Source organism: Macaca thibetana, chromosome 12 (genome assembly GCF_024542745.1).
Source record: "Macaca thibetana thibetana isolate TM-01 chromosome 12, ASM2454274v1, whole genome shotgun sequence".
Classification (NCBI taxonomy): Eukaryota; Metazoa; Chordata; class Mammalia; order Primates; family Cercopithecidae; genus Macaca; species Macaca thibetana.
In genome coordinates, this window is record NC_065589.1 from 16,464,914 (window position 1) to 16,478,152 (window position 13,239).

The window sequence follows — 13,239 nt, forward strand, 5'->3', positions numbered from 1 at the left end:
AACTTAATTTAGGAGAGCTAAGTAATTAAACATGAGGCCGAAGTACGTAAGAAAGTGGCAGTCTTTTATTGCAAATATGCACACACTCTCGGGCGAGGTTCTCTGGTCCTCAGGTGTGGGGGGCCAGGGAAGTCATGCCGGCGCTCTCGGGTGATGTTCTCCGGTCCACAAATGCGGGGGCCGAAGAAGTCACGCCGGCTCCTGCCGGCAGCGGACTTTTATGCATTGGTACTGGAAGGGGGAGGGCAGTGGGCATGATAAGGGTGTGATAGGGGCGTCTCCGTAGGCGTGGCCGGGTAAGTTTTGATCTCTTCAGATTGACATCACCTGACGCATGCTCGGTTGATCTGCATCTTCCCGGGGCGGGCTGCACTTTCTCGCACACGGGAATGTTGGTGGGGAAGAACCCAGAAGCAACATGGATTGTGCCTTCTTGTTCACCTTCCTCCATCTTGTCCTTTCTCCCTCACCTAAACAATTTATTGAATAGGGAGTCTTTTCCCTATCGCTTGCTATTGCTGACTTTGTCAAAGATCAGATGGTTGTAGGTGTGCAGTTTTATTTCTGGGTTCTCTAACCCATTTCATTGGTCTATGTGTCTGTTTCTGTGTTAGTACCATGCTGTTTTGGTTACTGCAGCCTTGTATTATAGTTTAAAGTCAGGTAGTGTGATGCCTTCCACTTTGATCTTTTTGCTTATAATTGCTTTGGCTATTCGGGCTCTTTTAGGTTCCATATGAATTTTAGATTAGATTTTTCTAACTCTGTAAAAAATGATGTTAGTAGTTTGATAGGAGTAACATTGAATCTGTATATCACTTTGGGCAATATGACTATTTTAACACTATTGATTCTTCCTATCCATAAGCATGGAATGTTCTTCCATCTGTTTGTGTCATCTATGATTTCTGTCAGCAGCATTTTGTAATTCTCATTGTAGGGATCTCTTACCTTGCTGATTAGCTGAATTCCTAGGTATTTTATTCTTTTTGTAGCTATTGTGAATGGGATAACATTCTTGATTTGACTCTCAGCTTGGACATTTTTGCTGCATAGAAATATTACGATCTTTTACATTGATTTTGTGTCCTGAAACTTTACTGAAGTTTATCAGTCTGCAGGAGCCTTTGAGCAGAGACTATGGGGTTTTCTAGGTATGGAATCATATCATATGTGAAGAGAGAGAGTTTGGCTTCCTCTCTTCCTATCTGGATGCATTTTGTTTCTTTCTCTTTCCTGATTACCCTGACTAGGACTTTCAGTACTATGTTAAGTAGGAGTGGTGACAGTGGACATTCTTATTCTTGTTCCAGTGCTCAAGGAGAATGCTTCCAGCTTTTGCCTGTTCAGTATGATGTTGGCTGTGCATTTGTCATAGATAGCTCTTATTATTCTGAAGTATGTTCCTTCAATGCCCAGTCGGTTGAAGGTTTTTAACATGAGGGGCTGTTGAATTTTATTAAAAGCCTTTTCTCAGAGAACTTAAAGCAGAATAACCATTCAATCCAGCAATCCCATTACCCAAAGGAATGTAAATTGTTCTACCAAAAAGACACATGCACTCATATGTCCATCACAGCACTATTCACATTAACAAAGACATGGAATCAACCAAGATGCCCAACAACAGTGAACTGGGTAAAGAAAATGTGGTTCACAGCCATTAAAAAAGAGGAAAATCAGTCTTTTGCAGCAACATGGATGTAGCCAGAAGCCATTATCCTAAGCGAATTATCGCTGGAACGGAAAACCAATGAATGTTCTCACTTATAAGTAAAAGCTAAACATTGAGTGCACATAGACACAAAGAGAGGAATGAGAGACACCAGGGTCTATTTCAGGGTAGAGGCTAAGGAGAGTGTGAGGATCAAAAAACTACCTATCAGTTACTATGTTCACAACCAGAGTGATGAAATAATTTGTACACCAAACCTCAGCTACATGCAATTTACCCATGTAACAAACCTATACATGTACCCCATGAGCCAAAAAGTTGAAAAGAAAAAAATGAATTATATAAAAATGGAATATGGCCATTGTTAATAAGTGGTACTGCAAAAAGCAATAGAAATTAGAAAGGAATCAATGTGGACTGTGCATTTAGATATAACATAGCTGAAGCAATGGGTTTGAGCCAGACTAGATGGGTAGGTAGGGCTTATATTGCAAGGGAATGAAATGAGGAGACTTTCTGGACAAGAACAAACCTGGGAATGAATACTAGGAACTGACTGGGGATCTGGGATAAAGTAAATTAAACACAGAAGAAGTTTTGTACAGCTGAGAAAAAAGACAAAAATCAGTATAAGATTTATTCTGAACGTATAGAATTCGTGCAGTGTAACCATAATGCCACTTAATTTTGTATTCTGTCTCTTTAAAATTCACTGGAGGGATTTCTTTCTCTGCCTGAGCTGTATCTTGGGGTATGAGATGACTATGCAAATAAGTACCATGGATTCTTAAGTCACCAAACAGAATCTTCCTTCAGAAATTAGAATATCCAAATGCATTTAATATGCAAAACTCCAAACTTGATTAAAGTAAAATTTTCTCACCTCCTCCAGTTGGAGCCTGCCTCAAACAGGAAGCCAGGAATGGAGATGTGGTCCTCATTACCTCCATCTCTCTCCCCATCGTAATGAAACTGGGTTCTGATCCACCCTAGCAGCAGGAGTGTGGTGGGAACTAAGGGCAAAAATAAAGGCGAAACGAAGGTATCCCTTGACCAGCATTGCTGTATGATGGTATTGCACTCTCTGGGTCTGGCAAGTGTTTCAAGCTGTCTCTTGCTTTGTAAATGTCTACCTGGTTTATGCAGGGGTTTCTATGAAAAAAAAAAAGTGACTGTGCTGCAATGATGCAGGCCACACCTTCCATTCACCCCTCGTGACTGCCCACCCCTCACAGACTGTCTCTGTTGAATCTCATTACACATCTAGTTGTTCGTGACCTAGGATATTTATTCTGGGGTGAGCGTGTGGTGGGATTGCTGCTCACCAGTAACTCAGAGATTACTATAAGAGAAGTAAAATCTAGTTCTTAACCTTTCTCTCCTGAGCCAAGGTTTCTACAGACTGATAGGAGGCCTAGGAAGAGTCTTAGGTCTATTTTGAGCCTCCATCCTTGACTAAGTTATATATTGGGACATGTTTAAAAACATAGTATGTCACAATATTTGACATATTTAAAAACACATCTTAAGGCGATTTTAAATGTCATTGTTTTTAGATGCCAGTGTTGCATCTAGACTTTGGTAATAGGTAAAACCATCTTTGAAACTGACTGGGTTCATCACAGTGATCTGAATGTGTCTGTACCTGTGTACTGAGATCACACACACCCAAACACTGAAGGAATGACGGGAGTGACTTTGCCTAATGAATACAAATTTAGAGTAGGACAAACATTCTTAAGCTTTTTGTGCTATGGACTTTGCAGTATGGTAAAGCCTATAGACCTTTCTGAGAAAAAAAAAAAAATGTGTTTTAAATGCATAAAAGAAAATGCAAATGATCCCAAAGGAAATAAATTACATTGAAGTATAGTTATAAAATAATTAAAAAGTGATACAGTAATGTCTGTTTCTCTTTTTTTCTTCTTTTTGTTTTGCCTTCACTTGGCATGAACAAAATGTGTTTCTATATTATATAATAAGAGTTAGTGTCAGGGCCGAGAACATTATATTTTTGAAGTACTGGTCCATGAAAATGGTATTCCATACTATCTGCTACAATTGAAATGTGATATGTGATATGACATACATGATTTCCATTGGTGACACAGTTAGAGGTGTTGCAAATACTGTTGCAGTTTGTTTCATAAATTCCTAGTTAAGTAAAGTGCCAAATGTTAGAGAACAGGGAAAACAAAGGTTTCTGAATTCCATCCTGGATAGAAAGCAATCTGCTTGCATATTGTCACTACCTGTTGCAATGAAATATTGCTAGTCATTCCACTGAGAAGGTTTAGTCCATAGAATTTAATGAAAGATTTACCCTTTCCTTGAATCTTCTGTCTATTGATTCCTCCCATCCCTTCTTTTCTCCTGGTAGATTGTCACAGTCTGTTTACAATGCTCAGTTGGGCCTGACTTCCCTCATCAGCAAGGCGTGGTCCCTAGCTATTAAAAAATATTACCATTTCCCAGGACAGCAGTTTTTTGTTTTATTTCTCTTAGATCTTTCCTGTGCATTGGGCCACTTATCCACACTGGATATGACTTTTGAAAGAACAGGAAGGGACCTATCAGGACCAACAGTTTTCCTTTTGCCTAATAAGATAATGATGGCACCAAAAATAAAATCCCTCCCTTCCCTCTGGAAATGCAGGCCTCCTGATGGGATTTCTACTTTGCCTCTTCAGCAGTGTGAAATGACCCAGGGAAAGACTTAATAAGTAGATGTCAGCCCCAGTGTAAGCAGAAAAAAAAATGATGAATGGACCACTAGGCAACCCTATCCCAGCACAGTTTGGCTGTGGACTTTGCATTAGATTCTATAGTTTTTCTGTCTTAAATATCGTCAGGGATTCTCAAGTAGTTTCAGCCTGAGGCTATTACTCCTAATAATTGAGACTGATGAAAGGTCATGATATTTTTACAGCTTAGCTGTGGCACGCTATATATCACTTTGCTTCTGTCAAAGAAAATATAATACACTTCGTTGGCAAAAGGTTTGATCCTGAGTTTCTCCTCTGCACGTTGTCTACAAGGTATTTGCTTGGGTTTACCTATAAATTTTATATTTAAAATGTTCCAGAAAATTGCCTGGTGCCAGAATGAGATCATTCAGGTAGAAAGCAAATGTTTCAGGATCATTAGGAAATTAATTACATGAAGTGATTGACACGTTGCAACTAGAGAGGAAGTGTTTCATACAGCCGTGCTTGCTTGAACACAATACTACAGATCCCTTGTGAAAAGCTGCTTATTGTGCTAAAATAGGAAAAGTGACTTAGGAGGAAAATCAACGGTGTTAGAAAATTATCTAGTCAAGGAGTTTCAGCTCTGTGGTGATTAATTTTCTTTTCCTGGTTATGCCTAGTTATTGGTGGTTTCTGAGCTTCTATATAAAGGCTGGCACCCCAGCCATAAGTGCCTTGGAAGTTTTTTTTTTTTTAATCTGCAAAATGTTTTATTATTTGGTGGTGGGGGCATGAGGGGTATACAAATTGAGGTGACTAGTAATAAAAAGAACAAGTTATTTATGATAAAAGAAATAGCACATATTAAAACCCAGAAAATCTGTCTGAAGTATTCAGAGGAAAATTCATAGTGTCAAATTCTGTATAAGTTGAATAACCCATACAGAAAAATAGAAAACATGTAAAGTAAGCCTGTAACCAAAGAATCCTCTCAAAGTCTTAAGGAGGACAAAACAAAGCACCAATCAAAAGTAAAAATAAGTATAGTTTTTTAAAAAAGATATACTTGGTTTAATATATCTTAAATTATTTACTTATGAAAAATTTTGCAAATATGATACATTTCAGTTTGTAAGAAAGTTATAAGTAGAAAAAAACTCTAAATAACCAGACATAGAATGCTATAAAAGTTTCTAGTACCTGCTATAATGGTGAATTTGAATGGACCGCATACTTTATTCTTCTGAATAAATCCTAGAGAGACTACAGAAGCTCAAGGAAAGCAGAGGGAAAGGAAAATAACAATAATTAAGACAATAAAACAAGTTGAGATTGGCCGGGCGCGGTGGCTCAAGCCTGTAATCCCAGCACTTTGGGAGGCCGAGACGGGCGGATCACAAGGTCAGGAGATCGAGACCATCCTGGCTAACACGGCGAAACCCCGTCTCTACTAAAAACACAAAAAATTAGCCGGGCGAGGTGGTGGCGCCTGTGGTCCCAGCTACTCGGGAGGCTGAGGCAGGAGAATGGCGGGAACCCGGGAGGCGGAGCTTGCAGTGAGCTGAGATCCGGCCACTGCACTCCAGCCTGGGCGACAGAGCGATACTCCGTCTCAAAAAAAAAAAAAAACAAAAAAAAAAAAACAAGTTGAGATTGAAGACTACCAGGAAGCAGTCTCTGTGTGGAGAGGGCTGTGGTGTGTCTGCAGCAGCGGGCACAGGATAATAGGAGGTAGATAAAGGTGAGTAGTTTGGGGAAAGCTGTTGAGTTTTGTTTTTCCCTTTCTATGTCACCTTGGCATAATCAGTTTCTTTGCCATGAAACATATAGGACAGCCCAGGCCACGGAAGCTATCAAACGGCAGGTTTGCAGATGACAGTGCATCTGGACTGCTGCTGCTCTCTGGCCTTCGTTTTTCATGTCCTCTTCCTCCAACCCCCCAGACTGGGTTTATAAACTAAACAGGAAATTGCTTATTCAAAGTAGTTTAAAAATGAATCTTTGACTAGGAGACTTATGTAGTGGTTAACATGATTCTGTGGGGCCTGGGTTTCTCTGCCCTGGGGCACCTCCCTTCCCCTCGTTATAAAGACAATGGAGAGACACAGGAAAGGGCCTAGCCTTTGGGTCTACCCCAAAACATGTTATCAGGAATACTAAAATTAATAGACACCTGTGGAGTACAATCATTAAACAGACAAATATTCAGATGTATGTACATATATAAGTATGTGTGTGTGTGTGTGTGTGTATATATACACACATATAAAATAGAGCGGAATTTTGGAACAGATAAACCAAGAAATATAACAAATATGCACAAAGAGATATGAGAAAATGGACAGATATATGTGTGTATGTGTGTGTAATCTCCCTGTGACTTTATTAGGAATAAAATATAATACTTAACACAAAGAACGCACAGAAAGGATAAACACCAGGATGGATACAGCTAAAGAAAAAGCTGGGAATTATCCAGCTGAAAAGTCTTATGGAAAACTCCATAGGAACAGAAACTGATGAAGAAAAATAAAATAATAAGCCGGGCTAGAAGATCAAGAAAGAATCAACATATGGTAATGAGAGTCTCAGAAAAGAAGGAAAAAAACAGAAAAGAGAATATGTCTTTAGAAATAATGAATATACATTTAAAAAGTTTCAAAAAGATTACATACCTTGCATTAAAAAGGCTCCTAGAGTATCAATTTGGAGAGAATTAAAAACCTACATCTTGACATATTGCAGCAATATTTTAAAACATTGGAGGGAAATAAATTATTCTAGAAGTCTCTATAGAGGAAGAATAAATCACGGCAAAACAATATAGTCAGATTGATGCCAAATTTTTCAATACCAATGCTGGATATAAAATAGAAACATCGAAATATTTTTAAATTATGAAGAAAAAGAAATTCTATCTCACTTTTATTTCAAGCCAAATTATTATTTAAATATGCATGTAATCTGTTATAATAGCATAAAATACCTCAGAATGTTTACTACACAGTCTAAGAGGAAATATTGAGATTAAAAAAAAAAAGAAATCAATGAGTAGCGGATGCCATAACATATGGGAAATATATTTGAATAACTTGGTAAAGATTACTGTGGTTTAATAATCCTATAATAGATAGCCAAAAACATTGAGATAATTTCAAAAGAACAAATCCTCCAAATAGTCCTGAGCCAGATTGAATGATAGACTTATTCACCAAATTTCTGAATAATTGGTATTTATAAATATAACATACTTTTTTCAATAACCTAGAGAAATATTTCAATTGGACCTATCAATTTATCTTATAAATAAAAGTTTAAAATAAAACTTAATAAATAGAGTAAAATAAAAGATGACAACTAATCTCTATTTTAAATATTGGTATAAATATTACATTGAAAATATTGAATATAATATTTTGAAATAGGAATAGCAAGGAGAATTTGTGACAGGAATGTAACTATAAAGCAATATCTGGTTATATAAAACTATAGTTCATTTAAATAGGCTAATTAAGGAAAAAATCTTGAGTGTCACTGGAAAGATAACTGATATAATTCTACTCATATTTGTTATTAAAAATAAAACCTTTAAAGTAACTATACAAATAGTTAAGTATTAGTTTATTATTTGAACTAGGAGCAAGGAGACTTCTAGTTGGGATAATGTAATTTCAGATATTTAAGGACCCCATCTGCACCAGACGTATAGCATAATGGTAAAATATAAAAAGAAGAAATGACTATTCATATGAGCCACAAGTAAAAGTTAAATATTTCTGTGGATGAAAAAAGATAAAATGAACTTAAAGCTTCAAGTATGCAGGGATTCTGAAATGATACATGTGGCATTACCAGAATAAATATTGTTCAGTGAGGCAGTCTCTTTACTGAAAACTGAAGGCTGAGGAAGCTCATCTCTTTGAAAAGAGGTTGAAAAAAACAAGCTAAGTCTAACTAGAGCCTGAAGCTACACTGTAGTTATAATTATAAACCAGGGACGTCAAAGGAGCAGGCATCACCTAGCAACCAAGACTTGGGTCAAGCTGCCCTCTGGTTTCGTGAGTTGATCAACATTGTTCTCAGTATCACTGTGGGAAAAGTCTCAATAACCAGCATAAGATCTAGCCCCAGACCACTATCCAACTTCAGGCAACTGTGAAAAATTGTTAAAGGGAATAAATAAAAGGGTGGGGTGAAAGTATGGAGGAAGAAAAGGAGAACTAAAATTTCCATTTAATATCAGCCTGCAACCTAAACTATTAAAAAACAAAAAGTAAACTAATGCTAAGACAGACAACCAACAATTTGAAGGTTAATTCACCCCAAGGAAAATGAAAACAATAGAATGTGCAAAAATAATTGTAAAATGTGTGTGCTTTAAATCCTGTAATGAATAAAGAACTTGGAATGCTGTAAATGAACAAGAATTTATGAAGCAAACATGGGTAGATATGAGATACCCAGGGGTTATTAAAATGAGAAAGACTGGAAATTTAAAAATACCTTAATTTCAAATAAAATGTCAATATATGGAATACTCTCAAGATAGCAGCAAGGAGATTTGGTGAACTGAAAAATAGTAACACAAGAATTCACTAGAAGGTGGGGCACAGAAATAAAGCAGGATTTCTCATCAGAACTTTTGTCACTTGGGGCTAAATAATTATTTGTTGTGGGGAGTGTCCTGTACATTGCAGAATTTTAGCAGCATCTATAACCTCTACCCACTAGATGCCTGTAGCACCCCCTCCCCAGTTTTGACAACCAAAACTGGATTGTCCAATGTCCAGGTGAGTAACCCTCGCCCAGTTAGAACCACTGAAATAAAGAGATAAAAGTATTTAAAAAGCAGTTAAAAGACATGAAATTGAGATGGGAAACCACAACAAAGTTTCAGAAGGTGCTCCACCAGAAGATTCTAGAAGAAATGGCAGAAGAGGAATATTGGCAGACATTTTCTGTAATTAAAGAAAACGTAAGCCCTTAGATTAAAATAGATTCCATCTAGAGAAGAATAAACACAAATAAATCTAAACTTCATACCAGACTAAACTATAGATCACTGAGTATACACAAATAACAGTAAATGTTATTAAAAAGCATAACAGATTTCCTAAAAAACTTTCAGGCATATAAAGAGTATAAAGTCACTACCTACTGGTCTTTTCTTTTTTTCCTTTTTTTCTTTTTCTGTTTTCTTTTTTTTTGGGGGGGGGGGGGATGCAGTCTCGCTCTGTTGCCCAGGCTGGAGTGCAGTGGTGTGATCTTGGCTCACTGCAAGCTCTGTTTCCTGAGTTCACACCATTCTTCTGCCTCAGCCTCCCAAGTAGCTGGGACTACAGACTGCCGCCACCACGCCCAGCTAATTTTCCTTATTTTTAGTAGAGATGGGGTTTCACTGTGTTAGCCAGGATGGTCTTGATCTCCTGACCTTGTGACTTGCTCACCTCGGCCTCCCAAAGTGCTGGGATTACAGGCGTGAGCCACCGCACCCAGCCCCTACTGGTCTTTTCTAACACAAATACCAAAAAGAAAAATCAGAGAAAAAGAGGTAAGCAAAGATATTGGTAAACTGTATTTATAAATATCACCAATGATATTAAAATAATTCATCTTGATCAATTTTGCATTTAGCATTCTGACAATAATAACAGAAATAAGGTTTTCAAGAGAATGTGTAAAAGGAACAGTCTGAGAAATATTTTAAGGTAAAGAATCAAAATACTGAATAGATTTTGTTGGTATAATTTAAGTGTGTATTTAAAATTGATAGAGAAACGAAATACTAAAAAATATAATTTTTGTCTTGAAACAGAAATAAAATAAATATTATTAATAAAATAGATACTAGGGAGGTAGAAAGTGAAAGAGGTAGTAAAAAGAAAACACACCATAAAATGGTAAGAATAATTTCAAAGTACTAGTTATCACATTAAATATTGTCCTAATCTATTGAAGGGCAAAGATTATCTGGATTAAATACATTAAACACTAGTCAGCTTTGTACTTAATGGTCAACCACTAGCCGTGTTCTTCTACAAGAGAAAAGGTTATCAATAGCAGAGCTACTATTTAATATTGTTTATATACTAGTGATATTTTTAAGGAAAAAAAGGATAGCAATACTAGCATTACTATTTAATATTGTTTTGCAAGTTCTAGATAATGCATTAAAATCTATGAAATATATATGTGTGCTTAATAAATGGTAAGAACAATATTTTCATATTAGTTGATAATATGATTTTTATAGGAACTATATTTAAAACAAAAAACCCTAAAATCTTAGAACTAACAAAATCTATTGAATGCCCTAAAGTATTATTTATTTATTTATTTATTTATTTAATATTTTAAGTTCTAGGGTGCATGTGCACAACGTGCAGGTTTGTTACATATGTATACATGTGCCATGTTCATGTGCTGCACCCATTAACTCGTCATTTACATTAGGTATATCTCCTAATGCTATCCCTTCCCCCTCCCCCCACCCCACAACAGGCCCCTTTGTGTGATGTTCCCCTTTCTGTGTCCAAGTGTTCTCATTGTTCAATTCCCACCTATGAGTGAGAACATGCAGTGTTCGATTTTTTGTCCTTGCGATAGTTTGCTGAGAATGATGGTTTCCAGCTTCATCCATGTCCCTACGAAGGACATGAACTCATCCTTTGTTATGGCTGCGTAATTTTCCATGGTATATATGTGCCACATTTTCTTAATTCAGTCTATCATTGATGGTCATTTGGGTTGGTTCCAAGTCTTTGCCATTGTGAATAGTGCTGCAGTAATTGTTGTTGTTGTTTTTGTTTGTTTGTTTGTTTGTTTTATGTTTGAGACAGAATCTTGCTCTGTAGCCCAGGCTGGAAAGTGCAGTGGCGCATTCTTGGCTCACTGCAACCTCCGCCCCCTGGTTCAAGCGATTCTCCTACCTCAGCCTCCCAAGTAGCTGGGACTACAGGCACATGCCACCACGCCTGGCTAATTTTTGTATTTTTAGTAGAGACGGGCTTTCACTATGTTGGCCAAGTTGGTCTCAAACGCCTGACCTCATGATCTGCCCGCCTCAGCCTCCCAAAGTGCTGGGATTACAGGTGTGAGTCACCACACCCGGCTACAAAGTTTTTAATGTATAAACCTATTCCTTATATTTGGTTTTTATACTGAATTCCAACCTGTTACACTGTCCACACAAAAAAAGGTGGAAATAGATCCTCTCTCCTATTCTGCTAGGTTCCTTTTTACCCGTCCTGTTTCATGATGAAAATTTGCAAACATGTAGAAAAGTTGAGAGAATTTCAGAAGGGACACCCATATGCCCACTAACTAGTCTCTACAATTAACATTTTGCTATACTTGTTTTTATCACACATGTATCTCTCCTTCCTTTTCTGAAAATGTATTTGAAAATAAGTTGTAGACTTTACTACATGTTATAAATACTTCAGCATACATATCATTAGAATGCAACATTTATTTATGAGTTTTTCCTTTTCAAGTAATATTTACATACACTAAAGTACTCAAATCATGCGACCACTTGATTACCTAAGAAAACCAACCTACTATTAATAAACAAAATATGATGGTCACTCCAGAAAGTTCCTTCTCAATAAATCCTTACCCCCATTTCCACAGAAGCATTCATTGTTCTGATTGTTTTACACCATGAATTAATTTTGCTGATCTAGAAGTTTACACAGGTAGAATCATAGTGTGTGTTAATGTGTAAGACTTCTTTCACTCTATATAAGGCTTTTGCAATTCATCCATGTAATTGTATATATCAGTAATTTATTCTTTTTATTGCTGCCTGATAACCCAGTGTAAAAATAAAGCAAATTTTATTTATCCAGTCTCTTATTGCTGGGTATCTAGGCTGTTTCTTTTTGGGGGTTATTATAAATATGGCTCCAATAAATGATTTTGTACAAGCCTGTTTGTAGAAATATGTTTCTTTGGAATCACCAGGTCTTACATGAGAGGTTGATCCACTTTTTTAAGATGCTAAGGGAACTTTCTCTAAAATTGCAGGATTTTCACTGCCATTAACAATATGTGAAAGTTCTGGTTGCCACAAGTCTTCATCAACATTTAACAGTATTTCTCTTTTGATTTTAGCTACTTTAGTGGATATTAGGTATCTCATTGGGGTTTCAATTTTAATTTTCCTAATATCTAATAATATTCAGTGCTTTTTCATGTGCTTATTGGTTAATTATAAATTAGCCTTTGTTGTGCATGTTCAAATCTTTTTTCCATTTTTTTCTTTCTATGACTGCCTTATAAACTTTATTATTTTTTGTTTCTGAAAATGTATGCTAGTTACCAGTCCTAAGTCAGGTGTGTAAACTTCAAGTATGTCTCAGTCTACAGCTTGCCTGTTCATTTACTTGATGTCTTTAGATGAACCAAAGTTGTTAATTTTTAAAAAATATATTTTATATGTATTTTTATTTTTATTTTATTTATTTATTTTATTTTATTTATTTTTTTTGAGACGGAGTCTCACTCTGTTGCCCGGGCTGGAGTGCAGTGGCCTGATCTCAGCTCACTGCAAGCTCCGCCTCCCGGGTTTACGCCATTCTCCTGCCTCAGCCTCCTGATAGCTGGGACTACAGGCGCCTGCCACCTTATGTATTTTTATTTTATTGATATTGTTTTCTATGGTTTTTAAAGAAACTTTTGTCTATTTGGAATCCACAAAAATATACTATTTATTAAAGCTTATAGTTTTAGCTAATATGTTGAGATCTCGAATCCATCTCAAATTAATGTTTGTACATGGTGTGAGATAGGGGTCAAAGTTTATTTTTTAATTTGCATAGCTAGTTGTTCCAGGATCATTTGTTTAAAAGCTTTTCCTTTTCTTGTAAG